Below are 13,641 nucleotides of genomic sequence, written 5' to 3' on the forward strand. Positions count from 1 at the left end.
CTCTACCAACGCACCTTGGCACCTTCTCCATACCAGATAGTCTTAGAATATCACCTAAAACAGTGCTGACAAACTCAAATAGAAACATGAGCCACTAATCTGTATATTACGATCCCTATGGGCCACATATTGACTTAGTTTTAAAATGTAATGTTATCTATATTTCATGTATTTTTTTTTTTTTACATATTGTCCAATTGCATTTTAATCTGGTTCAGGCAGCAATAGGCGTGTTAGCGCCGCCCATGGGTCAGTGCCACCTCTTTGACACCTCTTGCCTAATGTTTTGAAAGGTTAAGTCACCTGCCTATGATCACACAGCCAAAGTTACCACATCAGAGGTAACATGTACCGAGTTCTTCCTGGCTTTGATGACAACTCTCTATCCACTACGTTACTCTTTCACCAAATGAAGTAGAGATAGTCAAAGAATGGATTTTAATCAAGCAGTAATTAATGACAGAACTTCAAACTTCAAAGGTGAAGGACTACCTATACTGCTAAACGTTCAGATGTCTAATCACCATCATTTACAGGATAAAAAAAAAAGAAACCAAAACACTTTCTTTTTATGTGAATCTATAAGTCAGCTTCACCTTTCAAGTCTGAAGAAATGAGCTGCCCATGAATTGTGGGGTTTTGTTTGTCTGTTTTGATGTTTTATTGCTTTGCTCCTTTGCTCCCATCTTCATCCACTCAGACTGATCTTCTGGACAGACAGGCCTCAAGTTACAGCTTAAAAGAATTATCAAAAGTACAAGGAAATTTTTACCAGATTGAACTTTCCATGAAAAGTTTCCTGGTGTGCACTTACTCCAACTGGGAGGGACTCAATCTCAGCAACATTGCACCACAGGGCTCAGAGGGGAATTTTGTGTAAAATGAACCGTGGCACTTAAGATAATAAAGATTAAGGCCCAAAGGGTAGGGGTGATTTTCCCAAGGTCACATAACAAGTTAATGACAGAGAAAGAATTCAAACCCAAATTTCCAGACTCCAAATCCTCCCCTTTTTATTTTTATCACATAAAAATCATTAGGGAATTGGGAAAGGGGGCAAGGAGAGAGAACAAACTGCATTTGAGGAAGGGAGATGCTGTTCCTTGAGTCCCAAAAGAAGTTCCTAAATCTAGGATAAAATATTTTGATGATGTGCTATTGATTCCAGTGAACCCATCATTCCCTGCTCTTTGATTTTGAGAAGCAGCCAGCCTCACTTGGGTCTTTTTTTACAAGCTGGAAACGCATCATTAGGAGTCCAACTTGGCAAAATTTGATTAATGCAGTTGATCCTATCCTACATTGCATCCCACTAATATCTCAATAATTTCATGTGGAAAGAGCCCACTGGGAGTAATGAATTCACTTTCCAAAAAATCCAATTTTACGTAAATAGAATCAATTTGAAATTGATTAACTCATAGCCACAGTCATTTTCTAATAAAAGATGAATGATTTAAAATGATTCTTGATCAACTATAAAGAAGGTTTGAAGTTTTAATGAGTTTCCCCATAAACCATTTTACAGCTCCATGGTTCACTGTCCATTTATGAAAAGAGCTTTTCTGTCATGTCTCTGAGCTCTATGCTCAAACCCTGATCAATACCTCCTTTATCTGGGGCAGTACTCTTCTTTGAAAGCAGAAAGACTTTGGGATATTTATCTTAAATAAAAGCGATCTACAAATAGCAAAACTGCCAGAGACATGGTGGAACTCCCTTTTCTTCTCATGTAACTCCAGGGATAAGCAACACCAAAGAGTTCACACAGCTTTTTAATGATGGAGGAGAGAGGGAAAGGGACTGTTTTAAAAGGACTGAGCTGATTTTGAAGAAGGGAGAAGAGAAAATGATACCCTGCTGGCTGAGCCTGACAGCCTCCCTCTCTGTTTATATAGACAGAACTGCCATAGGTAGACAGTTTATGTCCTAGAGGGGAAAACCTACACACACACACACACACACACACACACACACACACACACACACACACACACATACACACACACACATGCCTGAAGTGAAAAAGATAGAGACACAGGTAAGGGAATATGCCTGAGAGGAAAGAACCCAAAATACCTGTCCTGGGATGTAGGGCTGTGGTTTCCTGAATATTAGGACAGTCCAGAGCTCACTCCACTCTCTGTCACACACCAGCAGGGGTTTTGTGCCCCCGAGTCCCTATAAGACAACATAGTAACATTGGAGGTTTTTGATATGAATGGAAAAATGTTAGGAAATCATACTTGCCAGCTCCATACCCCCTCTCCCTGGGGTGAGTGCAGTCCATGGAGAATTAATCCTCCCGTTTCTTAGGGTTTTGGGCAAACCAAGGGGAATCTATGGGTGTAAAATGATTCCAGTCAGTCAATAAGCATTTATTAAGGGCCTGATGCCTGCTGTGTGCAGGCACTGGGGATACAAAGGAAGACTCATAATCTAAGGGGAGGGAGGAGGGTACATTAAAAGGAAGTTGAAAGGGGGAGGCAGTCATGATGGTGTCCAAAGAAATGGAAGGCAAGTAATGATGAGATAGCTAGCAACTATTTCCTTGAATGGAAGTTCTAGAACAAGCTCACCATTGCTGCCTGTTTCTGTTTGAATTTGACAGGACTGTTGTAAGAGAAGACTCTCATTGGAAAAGAGACATAAAAAGAAATAAAAATAATGTAAAACTGAAGATATAAGTAAAATTTTTGAAGCAGAATAGACCAATTTTTTAATACTCTCTACCACCACCACCACCACCTCTAAGGGAAAAAAAAGTTAGAAAGTGCCTCCTTACTCTTGGTTAGTTTATGAAATAAAAGACCTTCAAGGAGTCCCCATACTTCTTCCTCTGTACAATGCAGAGGAGATACCAAAGTGAAATTCGTACATATAAAAAGAGATTAAAGTCCCCTGCACTTTCTTATCTTTTCTTCTCCTTACCCTGGCATTTTCTTCCTGTAGGACAATCTCAGAAGGTATTAACTCTTAGGAGGCTGATTAACTTACTCTGAAAGAAAAGCTCAGCTAAGCCAGAGAAGTGACATGAAGTGAAAATTGTAGGGATGAGATATCTGTTAGGGTGCCTGCTAGACAAATCTGTTCCCAACAACCTTCTCTCTTTATAACTCCCACTTCCTGGGAATAAACTAGGCTTCTGGAAAATCATATCCATCCATCCCCTATGTTTCAGAAATGTCAGCTGCCAGCTGCCCCTATGCACGATATCAGATGAAGTCAAGGCAGATATATAGTTAACATAGTGAACACTTGATTCGTGCTGTGGGCAGCAGGGAATTGGGGTTTGGAAGCAGGACTGCCATCATTGGGGAAAGGTCACATCCTTTATATAATAGCACACTATATATAAAACCAACTATCAAACACCAAAGCTAAAAGGGCAATAAGAATGTACTATCCATCTGGGGAGAAAGTAATCAGCCATGGCTGTACACCTGTGAATATCTCAAATCAGACATCAATTCCCTATTCCATCTTGAACTTATAGCCCACACAGGATGACCATGACTGAAGACTGAGACTAATACTAGGGACTGATAAATTTTATTGATACTTTTGTTTGTCTACTTCTTGTATTTCGCAGTGTATCCATCCCATGTCCCATCTGCCCTGGCCATCCTCTATATCAAAGAATTAAAGAGGGGAAGAGAAATAGATCATCAAAACTAACTAACATACCTTAAAAGTCTGACATTATTTTTGGTATTTCATACCCATAGTCTCTTACCTCTGTAAACAAGGTAGTAATGTACTTTCTCATATCTATTCTTTATAACCAAACTTAGTCATTATAATTTTGTAGCATTCAGGTTTGATTTTCTTGTTTTTCTTTCTATTTACATTGCTACAGTCATCTCATCGTGTATAGGGTTCTGCTTTTCTGACTATTGTACATTGTAGCAGTTCACATAAACCTTCCATACTTTTCTCAATTCATCATATTCATTGCTTCTTACAGCACAATAATACTCTATTATATTCACATACCACACCAACAATCAATCAACAAGCATTGAATAAGCACTTACTATTTGCAAACACTGTTTTACATTCCAGGAATAAAAAGAAAAAACAAAACACTTTTAGTCATTGCCCATTCAATGGGCATCTAAGGACATGTTAATATAGAGAGAAGAGGTAGATCTCTTCAATGAAAAGTATGTAAGACTGGAAGTTGAGCATTTCATACCTACCATGTTGGAAATCTTCCTTTTATTTGATTTTGTAACATTTTTTCCACCATATCGTTACCCTAGGGTTTGGGTTCCTAGAGTAGTGTTTCATCTTTGTTTCCCTGACCAGGAAATTAATCTATTGCTTCTAGAATAAAATACAAGTTCCTCATGTTGACACTTTAAGCCCTTCACAATGTGACTCCAGACCACCTTTCCAGACGTTACATATTCTTCCCTTTCCATACACTCTACATACCAGCCAAACTGAACTGATACATTTCCCAAATTTGATTTTCCATTGCCACCACTCCATCTCAACACCTTTTCTATGCAGTCTATGGCCTACCCCTACCCCATGCCCCAAATGCATTCTCTCCTCACTTCACCTCTTGAAATACTTTGTTGTTAATTGTTGTTCAACTGTGTCTGGTTCTCTGTGACTCTCTGGGGTTTTCTTAGCAAAGACACTGGAGCAGTTTTCATTTCCTTCTCCAGCTCATTTTGTAGATGAGGAAACTGAGGCAAACAGGGTTAAATGACTTACCCAGGATCACATAGCTAGTAAATGTCTGAGGCTGGATTTGAACTCAGGAAGATGGCACTCTATCCACTGTCCAACTGGAATACTTATCTTATTTCAAATTAAACCCCATGTCATTTGTGATGTAGTCTTTTATCTTTTACTATCACCACCACCATCCTTCACCTAACTTTTAATGTTCTCTCCCTTCTCAAATCATCTTGTACTTATTTATCTGTGCATATGTTGCATTTCCCAAATACAATGTAAGGTCTTTGAGGACAGGGGCTGTTTTGTTTTTGTCTGTTTCTTAGGCCTAGCCCAGAGCCTTGCACATAGTAAGAGCTTAATAATTGCTATTTCAGTTTAATCATTTGGGATCTTGGGTCAAGGCACAATTTTTTCTGTAGCTTCCTATGACAAAGTATATGGGAGAAATTGGTCAGATTAGGAAGGGTGTCATGGAGAAGACTTGGCCAGAGACTACACTTGTCCTGAGACTGTCTTGTCTGAGAGCATAAGTTTGAGATATTCCTTATCCCTAAATTATCAGTATAGCCCCTGGAAAAGGAGTAAATACTCTCACTCTGATTTCCAGCTTCAATTCAGAGAACTGTAAGACTGGTAAAGGCTTTTCCCCACAGATAACATGATATTTTATTTAGAAAACCCCAGAATCTCAATTACAAATAAATTGAAACACTATCTTCAGTTGAATAGCAAAATACAAAATAAATTCATATAAATCATCACACTATCTGCATATTACCAACAAAATCAAAAAATAAGAAACATGGAAAGTTTTCATTTCAAATAACTACAAATATACAAAATATGTGAGAATCCACTTACATACATAGAAATTTATGTGACTATAACTAAATAGGTGAAGTTAGATTGTAATGGAGCCCTACTTGCAGATTTGGAAATCAGTATTCTCAGGAACTTTTATGCATTGGTCATTAAAACAGCTAGAAACCAAACCCTACAGCATAAATATGAGACAGAAAGAGAGACAGACAGAGGGAGAGAGGGAGAGAGACAGAGACAGAGAGACAGAGACAGAGAGACAGAAAGACAGAGAGAGAATGACCATGAAGTATTTGAACCACAATAAGAAATAGCATGGCACAGTAGATAAAGATCTAGCCTTAAATCAGAAAAACCAGGGTTCAAGTGCCACCTCTAACATGTTATTTCCTATGTGATGTTGGATATTTCACTTAATCTATCAGAGTTCCGGCTGCCTCTGCTCTAAGACTATAAATTACAGAACAGTTACTGATTAGTTGCTAGGTGGCTCAGGAGACAGAGTGATGGGTCTGGATTCAGGAACACCCTGAGTTTAAATCCAGCCTCTGATACTTACTAGCTATGGGAACCTGGTCAAGTTACTTAACCTCTAAGTTTCCTCAACTGTAAAACAGGGGTAATAATAGCACCTCCCTCCCAGGGTTGTTATGAGAATCAGATGAGTAGAGGAGATGAGAAGAGAGAGGGAGAGAGAAGAGACAGAGAGGGAGAACTAGGAGATATAGTGGGAGAGAGAGAGAGGCAGGGAGGGAGCAAGAGGGAGAGGGAAGGGGGAGAGAAAGAGAGAAGAAGAAGAAGAAGAAGAAGAAGAAGAAGAAGAAGAAGAAGAAGAAGAAGAAGAAGAAGAAGAAGAATCCATTTGCAAACTAAATTATTGCCTAACTGAGGAAGCCCCTCTAGAAAGTCTTCACAATCCATCCTCTCCATGGTGGAGGTTTCCAGTCAACCTACATTAAAACGTCAAAGGGCAGCACTTCATAACAAAATTTTTTAATTTTAACTGACCTTAGCCCAGTTTCTGCTTTTCCATTCCTAGTCTTGGAACTTTGAGTACAGATCTCAATTACATCTATTGAATATTTTGTCATTCATATAATCTGTATCATATTAGTCACTGTCCATTCAACATGAGGCTTGAAAATCCAGGTATAGATCCTGCTTTGCCTTTTCATGCCCTTTCCTTCTCCATCCTAACTGCCCCTCTAATTTCAGTTCTGGACTACTTTGACATGAATTCTTTGGTAGGAACCCATCTCTTCACCATATTATACTTATAAAATTTGTAGCTGACACAAAACTGAAAGAGATATTTATCACATCAGGTCACATATTGTGAGAATTGAAAGGAAGCTCAAAGACCATATAGTCCAAACTGTACACAAAAGGAATACTCAGTATACTAGAAGAGTGAATATCTAATCTCTGACTGAAGTTCTCCAAGGAAGAGGAATCCACCAACTTCTTAGATCAATTCATTTCAATTTTGGCTGATTCCAATTGTTAGCAGCTTTTGCCCAATTTCAGGTATAGATTTGCTTCTTTGCAACTTCTACTTGTATCTCTGAATTTGCCCTGCTGGGGCCAAGCATAAGTCTAATTTCTCCTTACATGACAGTCTTTCAAATACTTAAAGACAGCTACAATGTTCCTCTGAATATTCTTTTCTTTAGAATAAGCATTCTTAGCTTCTTCAACAAGCTTTCATATGTGTCACGGACTCTAAGACCTTCACCACCCTGTGTGCCCTCCTCTTGGCACTCTCCAGATTGTCATTGCAATTCTTTTTCCCCCAATATATTTTTATGTCACTAAATATTTCTCCATTATATGTAAACATTTTTGAACTTTCATTTTTTAAAATTTGGAGTTCCAAATTTTCTCTCTCCCTTCATCTCTCTATGAGACAATTAGCAATTTAATATAGATTATACATGGGAACTCATGAGAAATATATTTCCATATTAGCCTTTGAAAAAAACACAGACCAAAGAAACAAGAAAAATAAAGAAAGTTTTAAAAAATATATATGTTTTAATCTAGATTCTATCACTTCTTTCTCTGAAGGTGGATAGTATTTTTTCATCATAAGTCCTATGGAATTTTCTTGGATTATTGTATTTCTGAGAATAGCTAAACCATTCTCAGTTGATCATCAAATAATATTGCAGTTACAGTGTACAGAAGACTTCCCCCAGTGAAATGTGCAAGATGAGAACAATTTATTCCAACAATCATGAAGGTAGCTGAAGCATTTGCTATGGAGCTTGGTCAGACATTGAAAATGCCAAAGTCATCCACTACATCCTGGGAGATTTACCAGTTGCCCTGACTTTTGTCTTGCCCCTGGATTTCAATGACTCTGAAAAAGAAAGTGAGACTGACAATTTTGTGTAACTCAATCTAACTTAAATCCAGTTCACATATGAGTAAAGACATCACCCTGTGATATCATTGGGTCCTCTTAGAAAATGAAAAACAAACAACAACTGTGTACAATGTTCTCCTGGTTCTTCCTACTTTACCTTGTATCCATTTATATGTCTTCCCAGGTTTTTCTGAAATCATACTACACATTATTTCTTAATTTTAATTTTTAATTTAATTTAATTCTTAAATCTGAAATCACCCTACTCATTATCCCATTCAATTTGATCAGTCATTCCCCACTTGACGGGAATCCTCTCAATTTCTTTGTCACCACAAAAAGAGTGGCTGTAATTCTTTTTATACTTATAGCTCTTTTTCCTTTTTCTTTTATCTCTCTGAGATTCAGATCTAGAAATGATATTGCTGGGTCAAAGTGTATCCGCTATTTTATAGTCCTATGGTCATGGTTCCAACTTGCTCTCCAAAATGGTTGGATCAGTTCACAACTCTACCAACAATGCATTAGTGTCCTAATTTTCCCATATCCTCTCCAATATTTATCATTTTCCTTTTCTGTCATATTAGCCAATCTGATGAGGGGGGTGCACAATTTTAATTTACATTTCTCTATTCAATAGGGATTTAGAGTATTTTCATGTGACTATAAACGGCTTTGTTTTCTTCTGAAAACTGCCTATTCATTTCCTTTGACCATTTATCAATTAGGGAATGATATGTATTCTTATATATTTGACTCAGTTTTCTATATATTTGAGAAATGAGGTCTTCATCAGAAAAACTTGCTATAAAAAAATTTCCCAGTGGCCTGCTTTCCTTCTAATCTTGACTGCCTTGGTTTTGCCTGTGCAAAAATGTTTTAATTTAATGTAGTCAAAATTATCTATTTTACATACCACAACCTTCTCTGTCTCTTGGTTGGTCATAAATTTTTCTCACATGCATAGAGCTTACATATAAATTTCTTTTCCTTACCTAATGTACTTATGATATTATACTTTATGTCTAAATCATGTACCCATTCTGACCTTATTTTGGTCTATACAAAGTGAGAGGTGGTCTATATCTAGTTTCTGCCAAACTGCTTTCCAGTTTTTCCCAACAATTTTTCTCAAATAGTGAATTCTTGTCCCAAAAGCTTGGATCTTTTGATTTGTCAAATACCTGATTACCACAGTCATTTACTGCTATGTGTTGTGTATCTAATCTATTCCAATGATCCACCACTCTGTTTCTTAGTCAGTACCAATTGTTTTGACAATGATGACTTTATAACACAGTTCAAGATGTGGTACTTATAGGCCACCTTTCTTTACTTTATTTTTATTGATTCCCTAGTTATTCTTAACCTTTTGTTCTTTGCACATGAGTTTTATTATTACTTTTTCTAGCTTGATAAAATAATTTTGGGTAATTTAATTGGTATGACACTGAATAAGCAAATTAATTTAGGTAGAATTGTCATTTTTATTATGTTGGCTTGACCTACCTGTGAGCACTTAATATTTCTTTAATTGTTTAGATATGATTTTATTTGTGTGAAGAGTGTTTTGTAATTGTGTTTATGTCATTCCTGGCTTTGTCTTATATTTTATATCATCTACAGTTATTTTAAATAGAATTTCTCTTTCTATCTCTTGCTGCTGGACTTTGTTAGTAACAGGTAAAACTGCCAATGTAGGTTTATTTTATATCCTACAACTTTGTTGAAGTTAATTATTTCAACTAGTTTTTCAGTTGATTCTCTAAGTATACTATTATATTGTCTGCAAAGAGTGATAGAATTGCTTCTTCACTGCTTATTCTTCTCATTGCTATAGCTAGCATTTCTAGTACAATATTGAATAACAGCAGTAATTAGTGTGCCTCCTTGTTTCACTCCTGATCTTATTGAGAAGGTTTCTAGTTTATCCTCATTAATGACAATGCTTGCTCTTGGTTTCAGATAGATGCTACTTATCATATTAAGGAAAGCTCCATTTATTCCTATGCTTTCTCATGTTTATAAGAGGAATGGGTGTTGCATTTTGGCAAAAGCTTGTTCTACATCTATTGAAATAATCATATGATTTTTATTGTTTTCTTATTGATATGGTCAATTATGCTGATAGTTTTCCTATATTGAAGCAGCCCTGCATTCCTGGTATAAATCCCACTAGAAAAATTAATAAAGCTTTTGTATGGGTTTCTAATGTATTGGTTCTACAATGTAACAGATTCTGTGCAATATCAATTTTATAACTGGGTCTACATCCACCTGGTTTGAGTTTAGTTCAATAATCCAGCTGATTCTGCATCTACCTGGCTTAAATTGAGCTCAGGAATCCAGATGAGGTAGCTCCAAGGCAGTTTATTTTAAAAGAAAGTTGTTATCTTTCCTCCCATACTGGTAGCCCCTAGGATACTTCATGAATTTCTATTTCTTTATCCCAAAAAATTACCATGCCCAAAGAATATGTTCTGTCCTTTCCTGTTTTTGTGTAGTTAAGAGAGTTTTATCTTTTCCAAGGACACAGCAAGTTTGCCCCTAGCACAAACTACAGGATGCAGATGGGCCCCATAAAAAATTAACATTTCTTAATTGTTAGAGACATGTGATTAGCCTTAACTGAATGCCAGACCACCTTTCTCAACTCCGTAAATTGTAAGGCTCCCCAACTACACCAAATCCCTTCTTTCCTGTACATCAATAAAAATGGTCTTTTCCTTTCTCATGAGGGTCCCTGCATTTACTGAGGTGGCTAGAGTGACCTACTTTGTGAACAGCTACACGAGTTAATAAACTATTATTTTGCTCAGAGAACACACCTGTATGCCTTTGTTAGGTTTTCTTCACCACGCCACCTCATAATGTATTGTATTTGTTATATATTGCTGTAATCTCCTTGCTAGTATTTTATTTAAAAATTTCTGCAGTAATATTAATTAGGAAAATTGATCTATCATTTCTTTCTCCATTTTTGCTCTTTCTGTTTAGGTCTCAGCACAATATTATGTCACAAAAGTAATCTAGTAGGACCCCTTCTACTATTTTTCCAAATAGTTTATGTAGTACTGGAATTAATTGCTCTTTAAATGTCTAGTAGAAATCTCTTGTGAATCCATCTGGTCCTGAGAATTTTCCCTTAGGGGCTCATTAATGGTTTGTTCAATTTCTTTTTCTAAGATAAGGTTATTTGAGTATTCTGTCTTCTATTAGGGTGGTTTGGTGGCACAGTGGGTAGAGTGCTAGGCCTGACTCATCTTCCTGACTAAAAATCTTGACTCAGACACTTACTAACTGTGTAAATCTGGACAAGTCACTTAGCCCTTTTTGCCTCAGTTTCCTCATTTGTAAAATGACCTGGTGAAGGAAATGGCAAGCCACTCTTTTCAAAGAAAACCCTAAATGGGGTCACAAAGAGCAGGACATGACAGAAAAGACAAAACAACCACAAAATTTCCTTTTCTGTTATTCAGGGTAATTTATATTTTTGCAAATATTCATCCATTTCATTTGATTGTCAAATTTGTTGGCATACAACTGAGCAAAATATCTTCTAATTGCTTTAATTTCACCTTCATTGGTAATGAATTCAGTCCTTTTCATTTTTGACATTGGAAATTTGGTGTTCTCTTTTTTTAAATCAAATTAAATAACTATTTATCTACTTTCCTGGGATTTTTTCATAAAACCAGCTCCTAGTTTTATTTATTACTTCAATAGCTTTCTTACTTTCAATTTTATTCATCTCTCCAGAGTTGGACATGACTAACAATGGTTAAACAACATATTTGGCAAGTATGCCAATTATGACTTTTTCCAAGTTATTATAACACATCTTGGAGTGTTTGGCCTGAGTATAGATTTCCTGGGGAACCTCCCACAGTTGACCTCAAACCATTTACAACTAGCTACTTGAAGTCTATCCATTTAATCAGTTCTGAATCTATTTAATCATGATTTCCAATTTGATGTTTAATTGAGGATTTATAATTGTTCCTTTTTCTAATGTTATTTTTTTAATTGCAGACAAAATTCATGGACTTGCTTTTTATTTTATTGATGTAAGTATTTAGAGATACAAATGTTCTCCCTAAAAACTGCTTTGACTGCATCCCATGAAATTTTGATATATTATATCATTTTTGTCATACCCTTCAATGAAATTTGTGATTTATTCTTTAACCCATTCATTCTTCATGATTTTATTATTTAATTTCCAATTATTTTTTAATCTATGTTTTCACAGCCCTCTAATGAATGTAATTTTTACTGTACTAGGGTCTGAAAAGGATGCATTAAATATTTCTGCTTTTCTGCATTTGGTTGTAAGGTTTTTATGCCCTAACACATGGTCAATTTTTTTTTAAAGTGCCACATACAGGAGAGGAAAAGTATACTTCTTTCTATTCCTATTCAATTTTCTTCAAAGGTCTATTTATATTTAACTTTAACAAAACTTTATTCATCACCTTAATTTCATTCTTAATTATTTTATGGTTAGGTTTATCTAATTCTAAGAAGAGAAAGTAAAGGTCCCTCACTACAACAGTTTTATTGCATATTTCCTTCTGTAATTCATTTGACTTTTAAGAATTTGGATACTATGTCATTTGGTGCCTATATGTTTAGTACTGACATTACTCCATTGTCTAAATACTTTTTTAAACAAAATGTAGTTCCTCTGCTTATCTCTTTTAATTATGTCTTCTTTTGCTTTTGCTTTGTCTGAAACCATATTTGCAACCACAGCTTTTTTTTTTTTTACCTCAGCTGAAGCACAATAACTCAATAATCTGCTCCAGTCCCTTATTTTGATTCTCTGTGTATCTCTGTTTCAAATGTGTTTCTTTTAAACAATGGTTTATTGAATAATAGTTTTTTAATCCATTCTGCTACCTTCTTCTGTTTTATGGGTAAGTTCATCCCATTCACAGTCACTGTTATACTTGCTAACTGTGTATTTCTCTCTATTCTAGTTTTTTCATATATCTTCTGTCTCCTTTTCTTTAACCTTTCTATCCTCAAAACCCTATTTTGTTTCAGCTTCTTAATCTTTAATCCACTCTCACTTCTACAGACCCCTCACTTCTTTTGTTTTCTTCCCCTTTTACTTCACAGTAGGGTAAGATAGAATATTATACAAACTGAGTCAATATGCTATTCCCTTTTGAGTCAATTCTGATGAGATTAAGGTTCCAACACTGCCCATCACCACCCCCATTTCCTCCTGTACTATAAAAGCTCTTCCTTTTATACCTCTTTTACCTGACATCATTTTTCCCTATTCTTCTTCTCCCCCCTTTCCCTTTCTCTCAGTGCATCCCTCTTTCTCACCTTTTAATTATATTTTTGTGAAATCATCCTGTGATAGTCAATTCATACCTGTGCCTTTTACCTATGCATACTCCTTCTAAATGCCTTAAAATGATAATTTTTGTAGTTATAAGCATCATCTTCCCATATATAAATGTAAACAGTTTAATTTTATTGAATCTCTTAGGATTTTTCTTTTATGTACACATTTTTATAATTTTCTTGAGTCTTGTATTTGAAAGTCAAGTTTTCTTTTTAGTTCTTGTATTTTCATCAGGAATGCTTGAGAGTTTTCTATTTCATTAAATATCCATTTTTCCCTGAAGGATTATATTCAGTTTTTCTGGGTAGGTTATTCTTGGTTGTAATCCTAGTTCCTTTGCCTTCTGAAATATCATACTCCAAGCCCTCTGATCATTTAATGAAGAAACTGCTAAGTC

The sequence above is a fragment of the Notamacropus eugenii genome, chromosome 4 (assembly GCF_028372415.1).
Source record: "Notamacropus eugenii isolate mMacEug1 chromosome 4, mMacEug1.pri_v2, whole genome shotgun sequence".
In the NCBI taxonomy this organism is placed as follows: Eukaryota; Metazoa; Chordata; class Mammalia; order Diprotodontia; family Macropodidae; genus Notamacropus; species Notamacropus eugenii.